Here is a 16,191-nt window from a genome sequence, read left to right on the forward strand (position 1 = left end):
ATATATATATATATATATATATATATATATATATATATATATATATATATATATATTGCACGTTCATATTACAGTAACTGGTAAGAATAATGCAGCTGAACTACCTCAGCCATTACCACTGCGAGTGATTACAAATATTCATAAAGATAATGTTTGATATTTGAGGGCATGGCTCCAGGTGTGTAATAATATCAAGAGGTTTTAAGAATCTATGGTTTTGCGATCTAAATAAAGATGTGTTATGTTACTCTCTTTCTCTCCAAATAATAATAATAATAATAATAATAATAATAATAATAATAATAATAATAAATATATCCACCCTAAATTCTCCTGAAAAATTCATGTACTTTCCGCCTTATAGTTTCCCGGGTAAAATTGTCATAAATGTCGACACCAGGCCGGTAGCCAGCCCAAAAATGTAGGGGGGCCCGACCGAAGTTAAGGGTGTCCGATCTAACCATATTATAGTTCATTTGCAAGCCTACCGTGAAAATTTTAGGTGGCCAGCGAAAATTTAGGGGGGCGCCCCAATAGATCTCCCTGGATACAGGCCTAGTCGACACGTGTCATTCGCTTTTCACTTTTTCTGTCTTTGCGTGGGGTCTCTAATCTACCGTTGTTCATTAAATGCTGTTTTCTTATATCATATACAGTAGATTTCGCAACGAGTGGCCGCAGCAGTTTTATCCACAGCCTCCCGTACGGAAGCTTTTCTTCCCCCTTCCTGTTCTTGTGAGCGGAAATACGAATAAACGTTAAAAATAATTTGTGGCTCTCCACTTTTAAGAATAAGCTTTTTTCTCCCTCCAATCCTGTAACATTCAGGTGACTGCACAGATGTTGATGGTTCCTTTATTTACAATTAACTATTTACCAAAAACAATACTATATACAAGAAGCATAAAAGGGGGATGAAACACAAACACACACACATCAAATCTTGAGACGACACACTCACGACAAAAACTTAAACTCTACAAATAGAACTTCCGCACTAAAAACAATAAATAATGTATATATACAGTACAATTGATATATTTACATAAATATTACTAAATATTTTCCACGGATATACGCAAAGTAACGAGGCAATAGATCGCTTTCTCTAGGACAGAAAAGTGGCTCTTCAGCGATCGTTGACGTTTGGCAACAAAGGTTGTCATTCTCTCACTGGGGGTGGTTGAGTTGTAGTGTTGCTTACTCCTCTTCTTGAAATCCTCGTATCTATGACCAATGAATCGAACTGTGGGAGCCCCAAATGAATACAAGAAAAGATACAATTATACTGTTCTTAGTCATTTGGAATCGTATCATCAATTCCAAAATTTGAAAACAACGCTAACGGTAAGTTTATTACTCTTATAGCGCTAAATGAAATTCATATAGCAAATTCTTTATAAGACAGCAAATCTCGTGATAAGCATGCCACGAGGGAATACATTCTAAGGGAAAATTCGTTTGTTAGGTTTTTAGACGTCTTTACCCAACAGCGAGACTATATAGAGACTGGACTTACAGGTTAAAGTGCAATCCGCGGGCCTACAAAGCATATATCACTTCGGGGCCGGCCGGGCTGTAATTTTTTAAATATACAATCATATTTCTCGGTCCTTTTGGGGCCTAACTTTGTAAATGTACTGTACAACAATATTTATTGGACGTTTGGACCATTCTTTCTTAAGAACTATTAAAGCAGATCTGCAAAATTAAACTTCTAATTGCTGTAAATTAAAAAATATATATATAATTTTTAGTAAATTATAAAGTTTATGTAATTCGGGTTTATTTCTGGCTCATTTGATTACCACATGAGCTCGGGCCTAAATGCTAAAACATATTTCGGACTCGGGTTGGACCTCACATTATAAACTCACGAGCCGGGCCGAGCCTGGGCTAAAAATTCCGGCCCGTGCAGACCTCTACCACGTGCACCGAAGGCGAGTGCTTTGAAGTAACGGAGGTTCCCTTAGATGAGTTATTTTATTTCCTTATTTGAAAAGGGCAGTTACGGAATGACATTTTCTTTCACTCAACAATTTCCACATTTTTTTTTTTTTAATTTTTCAAATTCATTCTCAAAGTAAACAATGATTTTTCACCAGGGGAGAATGGACACATAAGAGAAACAAGAGAACATGTTATAGATGTAAAACTATATAAAGAGGAAAAGAGAAAATAATTAAAGAAATACGTCTCTTTCATATATAAAGCTTGTGCTGTGAAACATCGTGTTGACGTTGACTTCAGTCAAAATCTTGATTTGAACATATGCGATTTGAAGACATCCGGATCAAAAAGCACTTGAGCATCAGACAAAACTTTTCAAGGGCAGAAAAAAAAAGCTACAAGTAGAATCAATGCTTTCTTATGTAAACGCGATACTGTAGACGCATTTTTCGAACTGAAAGAACATTTTCATAGCCAAAAGGACTTGATAAAAATAATAAGATTTGAACAGCAAGGTGGTATTTCCTTTGAAGTGGGTATTAGCCAATAAGTATCTCCAAGAAATTTAAATTTAGAAAATAGGTAAGTAGGTTTATTAGATTTAAGTTATTTTGTATAAAATGATAAGAGTGTGAATACGAAGACACTATTCATCCTGTGGATAACTGGATCTGGGAGCAAAAGGTTTCTTTATAAAGTGCGAAAAGTTCTGCAGAAAAATAACAAGAACATTTTTCACGACAAAATCCCTCATTTGCTGAAAACCTTAAAACAAGTGCAAAAAGGAAAAAAAAAAAAAAAACGCATGGAAAGTCCAGGTGCATACTAATAATGAAACTATAAATGGAGTACAAATTAATTTTTCGTTGCTCCTCTGGTATAGCGGGCTCCCTCGAGTGGTCGCGAGATCGATTCCCGCCGGGAGCTCACCTTGAAAGGAGTGGTTCGGAGCCCACTTTAATCTGTAGGTCCACATCTCTATATAGCCCCGCTGTTGAAAAAGGACGTAAAATCCTAAACACTTTCACTTTCAGCTGGTATAGCCTTGGCTTAATACTCGGGAGATCATGGAATTAAATCACGCGCCAGGACATAATGCATTAGGTTTTACTCACTCAGTCAATGGAATTATCTTGTGTCATTCATTGTGCACCCTATTAAACCACATATGCCTCCGAAAAGTTAAAATAATTTTAACTTCTTCGTCGTAATTTGAAAAGACGCTGACAATAAGTGCTATAAATTTGTCTGAGCTCTTAGTATTTTCGAATGTGCTGAACGAAAATTCAACCAATGTTTTTCTCAGTAGTGGATATTGAGACAATCATGTTTGTAAACAGACGGAGATACAAAGCCTTGTGTTAAAAAAAAAAAAAAAAAAAAAAGCGGCCAAACAAAATAAGGAACACATTTCCTTCAGCGTTCTATTTTCTGTAAAATTTGTTTTCTAACAAGCTTACTACACGAAGGGTATTCTTGAGCCGATTTACTAAATATACCGTAGTTGTACAGACTTGTACAAACTTCGAAAGAGCAAGTACGCTGACACCCATGGAAATGGAATTGACAACACTGAGCAGCTTAAAGGGATTTTTGCCATGCCATTTTGATTTTCTCTTTGTCCGTAATTAAAAGCGTAGCGGCATTTCAGATTTGGCTTGGAGGGGGGCAAGACCCCTTGATATAAGTAAAATTTCGCGTTTTTCACTGACATTACTATTTTATTGATAAAATCTATATAAATCTCACTCAGGGGGGAAATGCCCCTCCCTGTCCTCCCTAAATGACTCCCCTGAATTAAAACCCGTTTTTTTAGTATTTATAGTTGAGTATAAAGAAACATATTAATTTTGTAATTGAAAATTTTTAAAACATGCTAATTAAATACAAGATAATTAATAATTAATCACTAATTAAAGTTTTTACTTTCCGACCCAAGGAAGGAAATTCAAAGCACCAACCCTGCAGAAAACGATTAATTACTTTTCCTGTATACGATAAAATAATTTGCAAAGCTTCATTTACCAACAATCACACTATATTTCATTTTAATTCCTTGATCCCCTAAAATTTCTATTAATTCAATTAAATATTGACTGAGTGTAAATGATGCTTTGTAAATTATTTTATCCTATTATTTTTTTGCAGGGTTGGTTCATTGAATTTCCTTCGTTGGGCTTCAAAGTAAAAAGTTAAATTATTAATTATTATCTTGCAATTATTTAGCATATTTAAAAAAATCAATTACAAAAAAACATAATATTATGTACCTTCTTATTTGCAACTATAAATACTAGAAAATATGCTTTAATTACGGAAAAGAAAAAAGAAAATGGCGAGGCAACAATCCCCTTAATTTACGTATTTATTATTTTTAATAATAGAAGGTTAATCAATAATATCCGTAATCTATTTACAAATTGTTGTGTCACAAACATATAAGTTTTCGAAAACTCATATGATAATTGATAGCGAACGTAAGATGACTTGGAAGAAAAGTTGCTGAATTGGATACACTGTCTTTAAAAAGTGCTGGGATCTTCAGCGAGTCCTTTGCCAGTAGCAGACGAAAACCGAAGTGCTCGGATCAAAAGGTGGCCACAAGAATAAGCGCAGAATTCATAGATTCAATGCCAAATAGATAGAATTTGCGATTGGATGTCGTCATTTGCCAATCCAATCCATCCAGCTCTTATAAAGGAGCAGTTGATAAACTACAAATCTTACATACAATCTCCCAACTACAACAATCACCTGTATTTCTTATCCTAGTGAGGTATCCTCTCCCTCCCATACATAAGACGGCTTGATGTCACTAATCATGGTGTTCCTGTTAACCTATACATACTTTTCAAGTTCCTCAATTGTAGTGGAGCAGTAGTTACTGAAAAAAAAAGAAGCTCCTCCATCGAAAAGAAAAATGAATTGGGAAGAAGGAGTGGTAATAGTATTGTCATTTTAGTATCGTAATAAGAGGAGCATATACAGGGTGTTCATAAAGTCCGTTGCCACCTTATGTATCGTCGAAACGACTGCGAATATGAGGAAACGCAAAAACACGTCCATCATTATTTTAAGAGGCGTGAGTTTTGAGCTATAAAAGGGTCACTCCAGACACTTTCATATAGAGATACGTTGGGTCAACTTGAAAATTTTAAATGGCAAAAGGAATCGAGTAATATATCGTTGGAAAGGTCTCGACAAGAGAAATACTTTGCCGAAAGTTTCAAGTCCCTATGTTAAACCCATGCAAAATAGTGGGGGTTCACATATTGTGTAAATAAAGCCCGTTGCCACCCACTGTATCTTCGAAACGACTGCAAATATGAGAAAACGGAAAAACACGTCCATCATTTTTTAAGGGGCTTGAATTTTGAGTTATAAAAGGTCCACCCCAGACATCCCCTGATAGGGGTACTAAGAGTCATATTTTTGCATTTTATTATATTCTAAGTTGTTTCGAAGCTACACGGGGTGGCAACGGACTTTATGGACACAAAATATGAACCCCCGCCATTTTGTATGGGGTCACCATAGGGACTTGAAACTTTCGGCAAAATATTTCTCCTATGGAGTCCTTTCCAACGATATATTATTACTCGATCCCCTTTGCTATTTAAAATTTTCAAGTTGACCATAGGTACCCCTATATGGGGGTATGGATGTATTTGGTCTAGGAATTAATTCGTGCGGGTGGACAAGAGATGGCGCAACGAACGGAGCGTCCCACAGTTCCATGTATCCACACATGTGTTGCAAACCCCTGTCATCGCGTATCGTTCGTAGTATAGGGCAGTGGATTAAAGCGTCAACAACACCAGTTTGTAGTTAAGTGAACATGGCGCAATTTGTGCCTGATAAAGTGTTTTTGCGGGGTGTCCTGCTGCATTACTTTAACATGCAGAAAAGTGCGATTGAAAGTCATCGTATTTTGGTGGAAGTGTATGGTGACCATGCTCTAGCTGAGCGAACGTGTCAGAAGTGGTTTGCACGGTTTAGAAGTGGTGATTTCGGCTTGGCAGACCACGAGCGAGCTGGACAGCCAAAAAAATTTCAAGACGAAGAATTGACAGCATTGCTCGAGCAGGATTCGTGTCAAACGCAGGAACAACTTGCAGCAGCATTAGGCGTTGATCAAACAATAGTCTCCAAACGCTTGAAAACCATGGGAATGATTCAAAAGATGTCACATTGGGTTCCACATGAATTGAAAGACAGAGACGTTGAAAGACGAAAAACCATTTGCGAATTGCTGCTTCAACGACAGAGCAGAAAGGGGTTTCTGCATCGAATTATTACGGGTGATGAGAAGTGGATCCATTACGAGAACCCTAAACGAAAAAAGGCCTGGGTGAAACCAGGTGAACCAGGTCCATCACAACCAAAACGAGATATTCACTGTGCAAAGGTTATGCTGTGCATATGGTGGGATATGAAAGGTGTGGTGTACTATGAGCTGCTGCAACCGGGTGAAACTATGAATGGAGAACGTTATCGACGACAATTAATGCGTTTGAAGCAAGCTCTGGCCAGAACACGACCAGAATGGGAGAACAGACATGATAAACTTATTGTTCAACATGATAACGCTCGCCCACATGTCGCAAAACCGGTCAAAACCTATTTAGAAAATGTCGGATGGGAAGTTTTACCCCACCCGCCGTATTCACCAGACGTTGCTCCTTCGGACTACTACTTGTTCGATTGCATGAACAACGATTTGATTGGACAGCGGTTTACTTCTTCAGAAGATATCGAAACATGGGTCTCTGACTGGATCGCTTCCAAGGATGAGGACTTCTTTCGCCACGGAATCCGTACATTGCCTGACAGATGGGCGAAAGTGGTGGCTAGCGATGGACAATATTTTTCTTAAGGTATTTATGTATTTTGTGTTTGTACTACAGCTTCAATGTGTGCGTACCAACCGCACGAATTAATTCCTAGACCAAAATACCTTTTATAGCTCTAATTTTAAGTCCCTTAAAATAATGATGGACTTGTCTTTGCGTTTTCTCATATTCGCAGTCCATTCGAAGATACACTGGGTGGCAACGGACTTTATGGACACCCTATCTCTCTCTCTCTCTTTCTCTCTCTCGCTATATATATACACAATGTCAAAAGTACCCTGACGTAGGGTAACTGTTATCAGAATTACAACAAAATGTAAGAGGAAAAACCATCTCCAAATGAGGTACTTACAATCTAAAGTAAAGGATTTTTTAAAAATGGACGAGCTGCTTTTGCTGTACACTCTTTATGCGTCCAATGTTAAATGAAAATGCAATGTTACCATTTACCTGGACCCACAACATAAGTGAATGAAGTTACTGTTTGAAATGTTGGCTGGCCATCGACATGTTAACATAACTTCATTCACTTATGTTGTGGATTCAGGTAAATGACAATGTTGCATTTTCATTTAACATTGGGCACATAAAGAGTGTACTTACAGCCCAAACTGCTTGTCCGATTTAAAAAATTCCTTCACTTTAGATTGAAAACACTATATTTGGAGATGGTTTTTCCTCTTACATTTTGTTGTAACACTGATGATAAGAGTTACTCTATGGCAGGGAATTTTTGAGACATCCTGTGTATATATACAGGATGTTTCAAAAGAGCACAGACAACGTTTGGGAGGTGATTCCTGACACCAAGATAAGACAAAAAGTATAGATCAATCTGGGTGCACAAAAGTTTTTTTTTTGGGGGGGGGAGCTATAGGCTGCCAAAAACATGAAATTAAAGAACTTTAAAGGTCCATAGTTCCAATACAATGTGACCCACTGTGTTCGGATCAAGACTTGACTTAGGAACTAGTACATACCCTATCCAAATGTCCATATTTCAGAATCTTGTGGCATTTCTGCAGCATTTTTTATAAAGGTAGTTGGTGAGTACTTCAAATTAAATTCAGTTAGCAAAACTCTCTCTATAAAAATTGTTGTGCGAGTATCTTTGGATTACACTGTTAAAATCAAAAGCAATAGGTTTAACCACTTTCGACGTCAATGTTGACATCCCAAGGATAGAGATTCTATAGCAACCCTTATTGATTAGTTACAATGGGAACGATAGATTTAATCATTTCTGCTTATACTGTATCTAATGATATTGTATACTCATAATTCGAAGCCTCACACTGTGAAACCAAGCTCATTTATCATATATATATCTATTTCCCTGATTTGAAAAAAATCATGTGTAAATTCTTCTCAGTTCAACTTTAATCTACATGCAATTATGATATTTTGTACTCAAAAAGTTTCTTATCGTCATTTATGATGAAAAATTTAATTTCATAGATGTCATAGATATATGAAATTAAATTCTATTCTAAACTAACAATTTCAGTAAAACACTTGACTCTATCTACAAGTTCTTCAAAGTTTTCTAGTTTCGTGGTGGAACAAGAATGCCGTGCCATTGATAAATAATGTGATAAGGTTTTTCTTTATTTCCCTTGACTCCGGTAAGCAACCCAAGGAAGAAAAGTTAATTTTGAGAAGTGAGATAAAATATTACATGTTCTCTTTAAAATCTAAATAGCTATAGATTTAATCTAAGTCAGGTAGGTTAGTTTCATAGAGATAATCAGAAGGGAATTCCGTTTGAGAAAATGAAGGAAAACATTACCTAGTTAAATGTGAAAGAATTTTCAAACTTCAAATGAATGATATGAAGATAAGTAAAGTTCTAATCTAAACGTGACACTGTATGAGTAATGTTAGCTCTTAAAAATAAGGCTAAAATAAGAAAGAATTGCTTTATTTTTCTTGCCCTGAAAGCCTCGTCTCTTAAGAAAAAATCGAGATTCAAGATTAGACAATATTATATATATATATAAGAGTCGTCCAAATGTTCTCGTGAGTACTCTCTTGATCGTTGTAGAAAACATGCTTCGCTGCATACATGGGACAATATCTCCACGAGAAGTCCTCAATGTCCCATTCCCTTTTTTCTGATGTTCAGGTTTACAGCATAATTTATAACAAGTATTAGTGTCTCGTGTAGACCAGATGAAGCCATGATATATTTCTCAATTAATTTAAAAACCAGAAATAGATTTCTACATCTTCTGGTTTTAGTGGACAGATTAGGGTGGTGGAGATGGAATATATTCTTCGAACGCTTAAATAATTGCAAAATACCCCTTCTCGCTATTTAATATCATTTCAATCTATAGTGGTTGATGTATGCCACTTCCGGCTTAAATCACGGATCAAGAGGGAAGACGCTACCTTTTTTAGCACGCCAAATCTCTTTAAAAACATCTTTTTATATTTTATCGTTCTTGCTCTGTGTATTTGTTTTTTTTTTGTGTGTGTGTGTGTATGTGAAGAATACTAAACACTTGAGTGTCAACTAAGAATTAAACTTTTGGTTGTAGATGTTTAATCTATTTAAATATTATGTTGATTTTTTAAATATAGAATATTGGAAAATATACAGAAAAACATGAATTGAAAAGAATGGGGAAACTTATAATTGAGTGATAAAGAGATTTTTAATTTTGTTTCTTGTTTTTATAACGTATATAAAAACTGTGTTTGAGATACGAAGCAAGAAATCTTAAACTATCAGAAAAGGTTAACATAAAAAGGTACTTACTTGTGGAAGTTGAAGTAAACTTTTAAGGCTCCGCCGTTTTTTTTGACTTATGCAACTTATAGACAAATGACAAGTCAAAAGTTGAAGTGTAGACTTAGAGTGTGGTGAGTGCAATCCGCGTGCCTTTTATATATATATATATAAATTGTCTGGAATTTCCACATGTAGATTATTGTAGTAGTTTTGTATCACTTCTGTTTCTTTTATAGCGAGCTAAGGATGAATATGAAAGTATTCTTGGGAGACTTAAACAATTCCTAGACATACTTTGTCGATATCCCTATTGCTCTATAGTGATCAACGTTAATCCTGAAAAGTTTTGCTTTATACCATTTCCGGCGGATGGAATATGTCTATTAACAAACTCTGTTCCTAAACATACTCTATACCGTGACCAAAATTGACGATAATCAAGCAAGAAGTTTATTTTTTTGTCTTTCGAATGAAAAAAGAATGAAATCTTTAAGTTTTATGTCCTACGCTTATGCCAGTTAGGTTAAAGGAGACGGTGATGATGAGATATGAGTGAAATGGTAGAATAAAGAAAGTGAGAGGAAACGGGAGAACCCCGAGAAAACCCACGATCACGGTGTTTGTCCACCACAAAGTCCACACGCCGCGAGCTAGGATTGAACCAAGGACCCCAAGCACCGGAGGTGAACACTCTACCTCTGAGCCACCGCGCCCCGTCTTTCCAATAAGTAAACGGACAGAGACAAGGTAAATATAAATTAGTTTTAGTTTGTAGTCTAAACATGTTTTCACTGGATGTCTGCTGGATGTTAACGAGCAGAAATAGAACGTCTGGTGGGCATACCGTATTAACTTAACAGTTTGTCAGTATGTCCATTTGCTTTGTAGCAGAGAGACGGTGTAAGACTAGATTCACAGTGTAACGTGAAATTCGAATGTGAACTCCCAATGAAGATTTAGTCGGAATATCCGGTACCTATGTTCTAAATACTTAGTAAATAGAGAGAACTAATTTTCAACAATGGAAAGTTAAAAAAATATGTATTATATAAGCTAGAATATTAAATTACGTATATTAAGTCATATGACTAAACAACTACAACACAACTATCACATTTATAAAAAAGAAAAAAAAGCTGCCCGAATGCTACTACGAAATAAACTTTCATTATTAAGTTAGAAACACTGTTGAATTTCGAGGTTTATGTCAGTATACATATGTATTGATTAGCTCGTTAACTTTTTGTGTATTTTTTCCTGTTTTAATAGAAGAAGAAGAAAACGTTTTCAAGTTGTGGTAAACAAACATCCGTACAATATACCAAATGGGTATTGAAAATCTGGTGCGGGTTTTGATGCTACGGTGCGTTTTTTTTCTAATTCGCTTGCAGGAAAGAAATTCAAAAGTAACAAACAAACTCGGTAGTTTGGATTTTGTAACAATTTAAGGGAGAAAAAAGATAATGAATAGCACAGTAAAATAAATTAAATTATAGTGTATTAGCGCATTTGCCTTTCATTTGTACTTTTTCCCCTGATTAGTTATATGACACAAGAACAAAATGCAATCCATTTTCCTGTTTGGTATCAAATGAAACACATTGTTTGATTGGGAATCAGAAAGAACGAGGATCAAATAATATATGTACGTACTAAAGAAACTGATATATATTGAATTTACGTTCCGAGTACTTTAAAATGATATATTCCTTTATACCCTTCTCTCTGATGCAGCGGAAAATAATTTCGCTATTTGCATAATTCAACCTGATTATTTTGTTGCTCCATAACCCAAAAAACCATCGGCTATTTCAACAGCTATTTCAACTTTCATTACAATTGTTATTGTATCTTTTGTGCTTTGAACTCCAAATAAGTATTGCAAGTGCAATGTGTAAAATAGTTAGAAGACGAACTACGTCGATAAAAAGAACAATAATTTATTACTTACTTAAATCGGTATTAGAAAAGATTTATAAATCCAGAAGCAACACATAACTTGAATTTTCATTTAGTTTAGCCCTTTTAGTGCCGCAACCCAAACAACTTGAAGCTGTGGAAAGTTGCATAAGCTACAGGTGTTAATGGAATAAGTGGCTTTCCACATCCAATCTATCAAAAAATCTTAATAATAATAATAAAATAATAATAATAATAATAATAATAATAATAATAATAATAATAATAATAATAATAATAATAATAATAATAATAATAATAGCATAAATTGCTTTGAGCACTATTGTTTATTTCTTTTCCTTTTTCTTTACATCTTATTTAACTTTTAATATTTTAAATCTTGAGACAAGCATATTTGTGATGTGTTAACATTTTTGTATTCGCACTAAATAACTGCATGTGTATTTTTCTGGAAATGATGTCAGTGATTCCGAAGTCAGGTGGCAGTTTCTATCTATAGGAAGCTCATGCTTATCTAAGATACATAGTGCTTTTGGTACTCGCAACTGCAGCAGTTTAAATTTCTTTCGGTACATGTTAGACTACTTACGAGGAAACGGTCCCAAGTGTAAACAACCGATTTGGCTGTGGTCGGGATATGTGTTACGGGAGACCAAAGTAGGAGACACGTTTTTTGATATTTGAGCTCATACGCAGAAATTTCCTAAATACGGGGCCCCAAAGTGACCCTACGTGCTATAACTAGGAAGCGAATGACGTTACTTGTACACAACCGATTTGGCTGGGATCTGGATATGGCTATTATAAGCCCAAGTCGAAGACATGTAGTTTATCTTCCGACATAACCTGACAGGGCGGCAAACTTTACTTCCGCCACTCTGCCCGGTTTCCTGACAACACACGCCGTATCGATTAAATATTAATGTTAACTCTCTTGCACAAAAGTGTTCCGCCCGGTTTCCACACATCCTAGCCATAGAAATACAAGCGAAAAACGCAAACATTCTTTCGCTCCGTTGACACCCTCGTGGTCAGCAGATCCCCCCTCGACGGTTCGTGCCAGCTGAACATCTGTTCAGAATTGCATGGGTACCATATACGCCAACTTCATGGCCTTATTGAAAATCTAGCAATATGGGACCCTGTATATTCGACATTCCTTTTTGTGGGACCTAACAACTAACACAAGTCTCATACTTTTGGATATATTACAACATATTACAACCCAAGCCAACATTCTGTACCAGAACGTCATTCGCTTCCTAGTTATAGCATGTAGGGTCACTTTGGGGCCCCGTATTTTGGAATTTTTTTGCGTATGGGCTCAAACGCCAAAATACGTGTGTCCTACTTTTGTCTCCCGTAACACATATCCGGACCCCAGCCAAATCGGTTGTGTACAAGTAACGTCATTTGCTTCCTAGTTATAGCATGTAGGGCCACTTTGGGGCCCCGTATTTCGGAAATTTCTGCGTATGGGCCCAAACGCCAAAATACGTGTCTCCTAGTTTGATCTCCCGTAACACACATCCGGACTCCAGCCAAATCGGTTGTTTACACTTGGGACCGTTTCCTCGTTAGTGTTTCATTCATATTATTAACTCAATTTCATCTTTGATTACTTGTCACACACATACGCACACACACACACACACATACACACACAAACACAGACAAAATAACATACCTGAAATAACTGGAATAACATACCACGCTTTAGAGTATTTGTTACATTCTTGTTCGTTTCGTCTTGAAGTTTTTCTTCGATGTTTCTCTCTCTTATACCATATAACGTCTAGACGTACCAACTTGCTGTTCATTGTGACCCAAGACTATGATTGGGTTTGTGTCTTTTTACATGAGATCCGGGTAGATAAAAACATTTTCCAATCTCTATAATGAATTCGGGAATATGAGTTCATATCTGATTTTCTTTGAAATCGGACTTGGAATATTAGGGAGCAAATCTTGAGGGTCAATTTGTATGCCATACAAATTTTGAACTGGAGCAATTTTTAACTATCAAATACGACTAAAAATATTATCGAGAACTCCCGAGAGACAAATCATAAAATCAATAATGGAGTATCAACGGCCTCTAAAAGATGTAACTCGAAAGTTGGAGAATTTTAGAAACAGGCATCCATCAAACATTTATATTTTTGTTTAATACTTGATTTATGTAACATGCTAAGACAAGATAACACGAATATTATTATCATGATAACATTTTAAAATCTTTCCAAGAAACCTCTTTTTCTTTTGCAAAAAAAAAAAAAAAAAAAAAATAGTTATAAACAATGAGGAAGACGCGCCAAATGTCATGTTATAAAGTACTATAACTTACGTCAGTATTATAAACTTTTTTTTGTCCTTTTTTTAAATGAACAATACGAACGAAAATACGGCAGTGGGTGGATGGAAGACAAGAAATGAGAGATCACCAGCGGAAGCTTGAACAGATCCACAAGTCTCAAGTTTTATGTGATTTACGTTTTGTGTCTGTTAGATAACGTGAAGAAGTTTCTGGCTGTTATCTTCTGTTTTACGTCACCAACGCCACCTACATCTTAGTTGGAAAAGTTCAAGAACATTACTAACCTTTTATTTATTTCTTTGTTATTTTTTTCTTACGGTGTCCTTTTCAGCCAATTCTTCTTCTGCTTGAATAAGAGAATTAAAAAGCAATTCCTGTAGGATGAAGGCATGAACGCATATATATATATATATATATATATATATATATATATATATATATATATATATATATGAAATGAAATAAATAAGAAACTAAGACAAAAATAGTAACATGAAGACAGATGAAAAAGTGAACTTTTCCAAAGTTTAAAATAACAAGTATCTTACGTAGGAAGAAGAACAGCTCTTTCATTTGCTTTCTCTTAAATTTCTGATCACAAACAAACACGATACAATTATAAAAGAATTAAAAATTATTTCAGCAACTAAGTCTATTCCAAAAAGTTGTTTATTTTCCTCCCACTGCAAAGTTCTATATGAATTCGTCATATTTTTGCTTTTCTACAACAAAGAATACTGCAAACATATGGTTGATTAGTAAGTTTGATATGCCAATACAGTTTCATCAATAATGACTCAATCAAGAGATGATCAAATTACGTAACAATACCCGATATTTCACCATTCCACTCGATAAAAACGATCGACATGAGTGTCGATTCCTTAGTTTTCGGTGTCGCTGAGATTAACAGTGACTCCTCTGATGCCGTTTAAATCCAAATTTATCCCCCTTAGTACTCCTGAGGGGCGGAGGGTGACATGTCAAAATAATTAAAAATGTTCGATATTAGTGTCGAATCAATAGTTTTCGGGGTCGCTTAGATAAAGAATGAAACTTTAGATACCATTTAAGTTCAGCTCTCATTAGCACCCTGGGGAGGGAGAGAAATTGTAACATGTAAGAATTATTGAAAATGATTGATATTAATGTCAAATCTATAGTTGTTGAGGTCACTGAAATGAATAGTAACGTCCCCAATGCCATTTAAGTCCATTTCTATTTGCAAATGGCGGAGAGGGGGAGGTGAAAAATAAAATGTCAAAAATGACTGAGATTTGTGTCGAATTTATAGTTTCCATGGTCAGAAAAATGTTTGACCCGTTTGAAATATTTTGGAAGATAATAATATCTGATTGAATAATTTATACGGTTTATCAAACATTGTTGGGGTCATCAAGTCTATGAGGCTTAGGTGGGCAGGTCATGTAGCCAGGATGGAAGAACGCATGAACGCTTTCAAAGTCTTAACTGGAAGACCAATTGGAAAACGACCATCAATAAGACCTAAGCACAGAAGAGGACAATATTAAGATGGGTCTCGCATGAGTAGGAATACAAAATAGAAACTGGATCCAATTGGCTAACGATAGAAGCCAGTGGAGAGCTTTTGTGAAAGCGGCATTGTGTCTCCGGATTCCATAGGGCATAGAGTTAGTTAGTTAGCTTCAAGCTGAATTTTTTAATTCATATCAATTTGATTAAAGATGTATTGTGCGGGGTAGAGTGTTTTAAAATTTATGCCAAAAGTAGAGCACTTTTTGTGTACTTTTAATAAATGGATGTATGTGTGTGTATGCTCCACCATAACTCTGGGACGCCCGGAAGATTTTTTACCGAATTGATACACATATTCCTTAAAGTATTGGAAAGAGTACTGAACAGATGAACCCCGTATTATATCTACGGGAAACAGGAGGGTGAATATTTACAAAAATGATCGAAAACGGTCGATATTAGTGTCAAACCCATAGTTAATGTCAAATCTGTAATTCATATTCGTGAATTATGAACAAAATTGCATGAGTTGAATTTAGAAAAAAAAAAATCTTATTAAAGAGTAAAATCTCATTCCGGATTTCTTATGGGAAATAAACAATACATTATTTATTTCGTCTTACCAGCTGCACGTTCCAAGTATTTTTATTGTATTCTTTTAAGAAATTCTTATTTTATTGATAAATCACATTGCCTAATATGTACGAGGATGAGTTACCCTGTGGTAGTATTTTTGTTGGAACATTCTTGCCAGAATGCGTTTTTTTTCCTGAATGCGTGAAAAATAGCCATTACAACTGTCAACGCTGCAATACAGCATTTTGTATTTTTCCTATCCGATAAATATTGATGCGTCCTCAATATTTGCGTTAAAAATTATGGCGATTAATTTGTCTTCAGTTCCTCGCAATTTATTA

The sequence above is a fragment of the Thermobia domestica genome, chromosome 3, assembly GCF_964235325.1.
Source record: "Thermobia domestica chromosome 3, izTheDome1.hap1.1, whole genome shotgun sequence".
Taxonomy (NCBI): Eukaryota; Metazoa; Arthropoda; class Insecta; order Zygentoma; family Lepismatidae; genus Thermobia; species Thermobia domestica.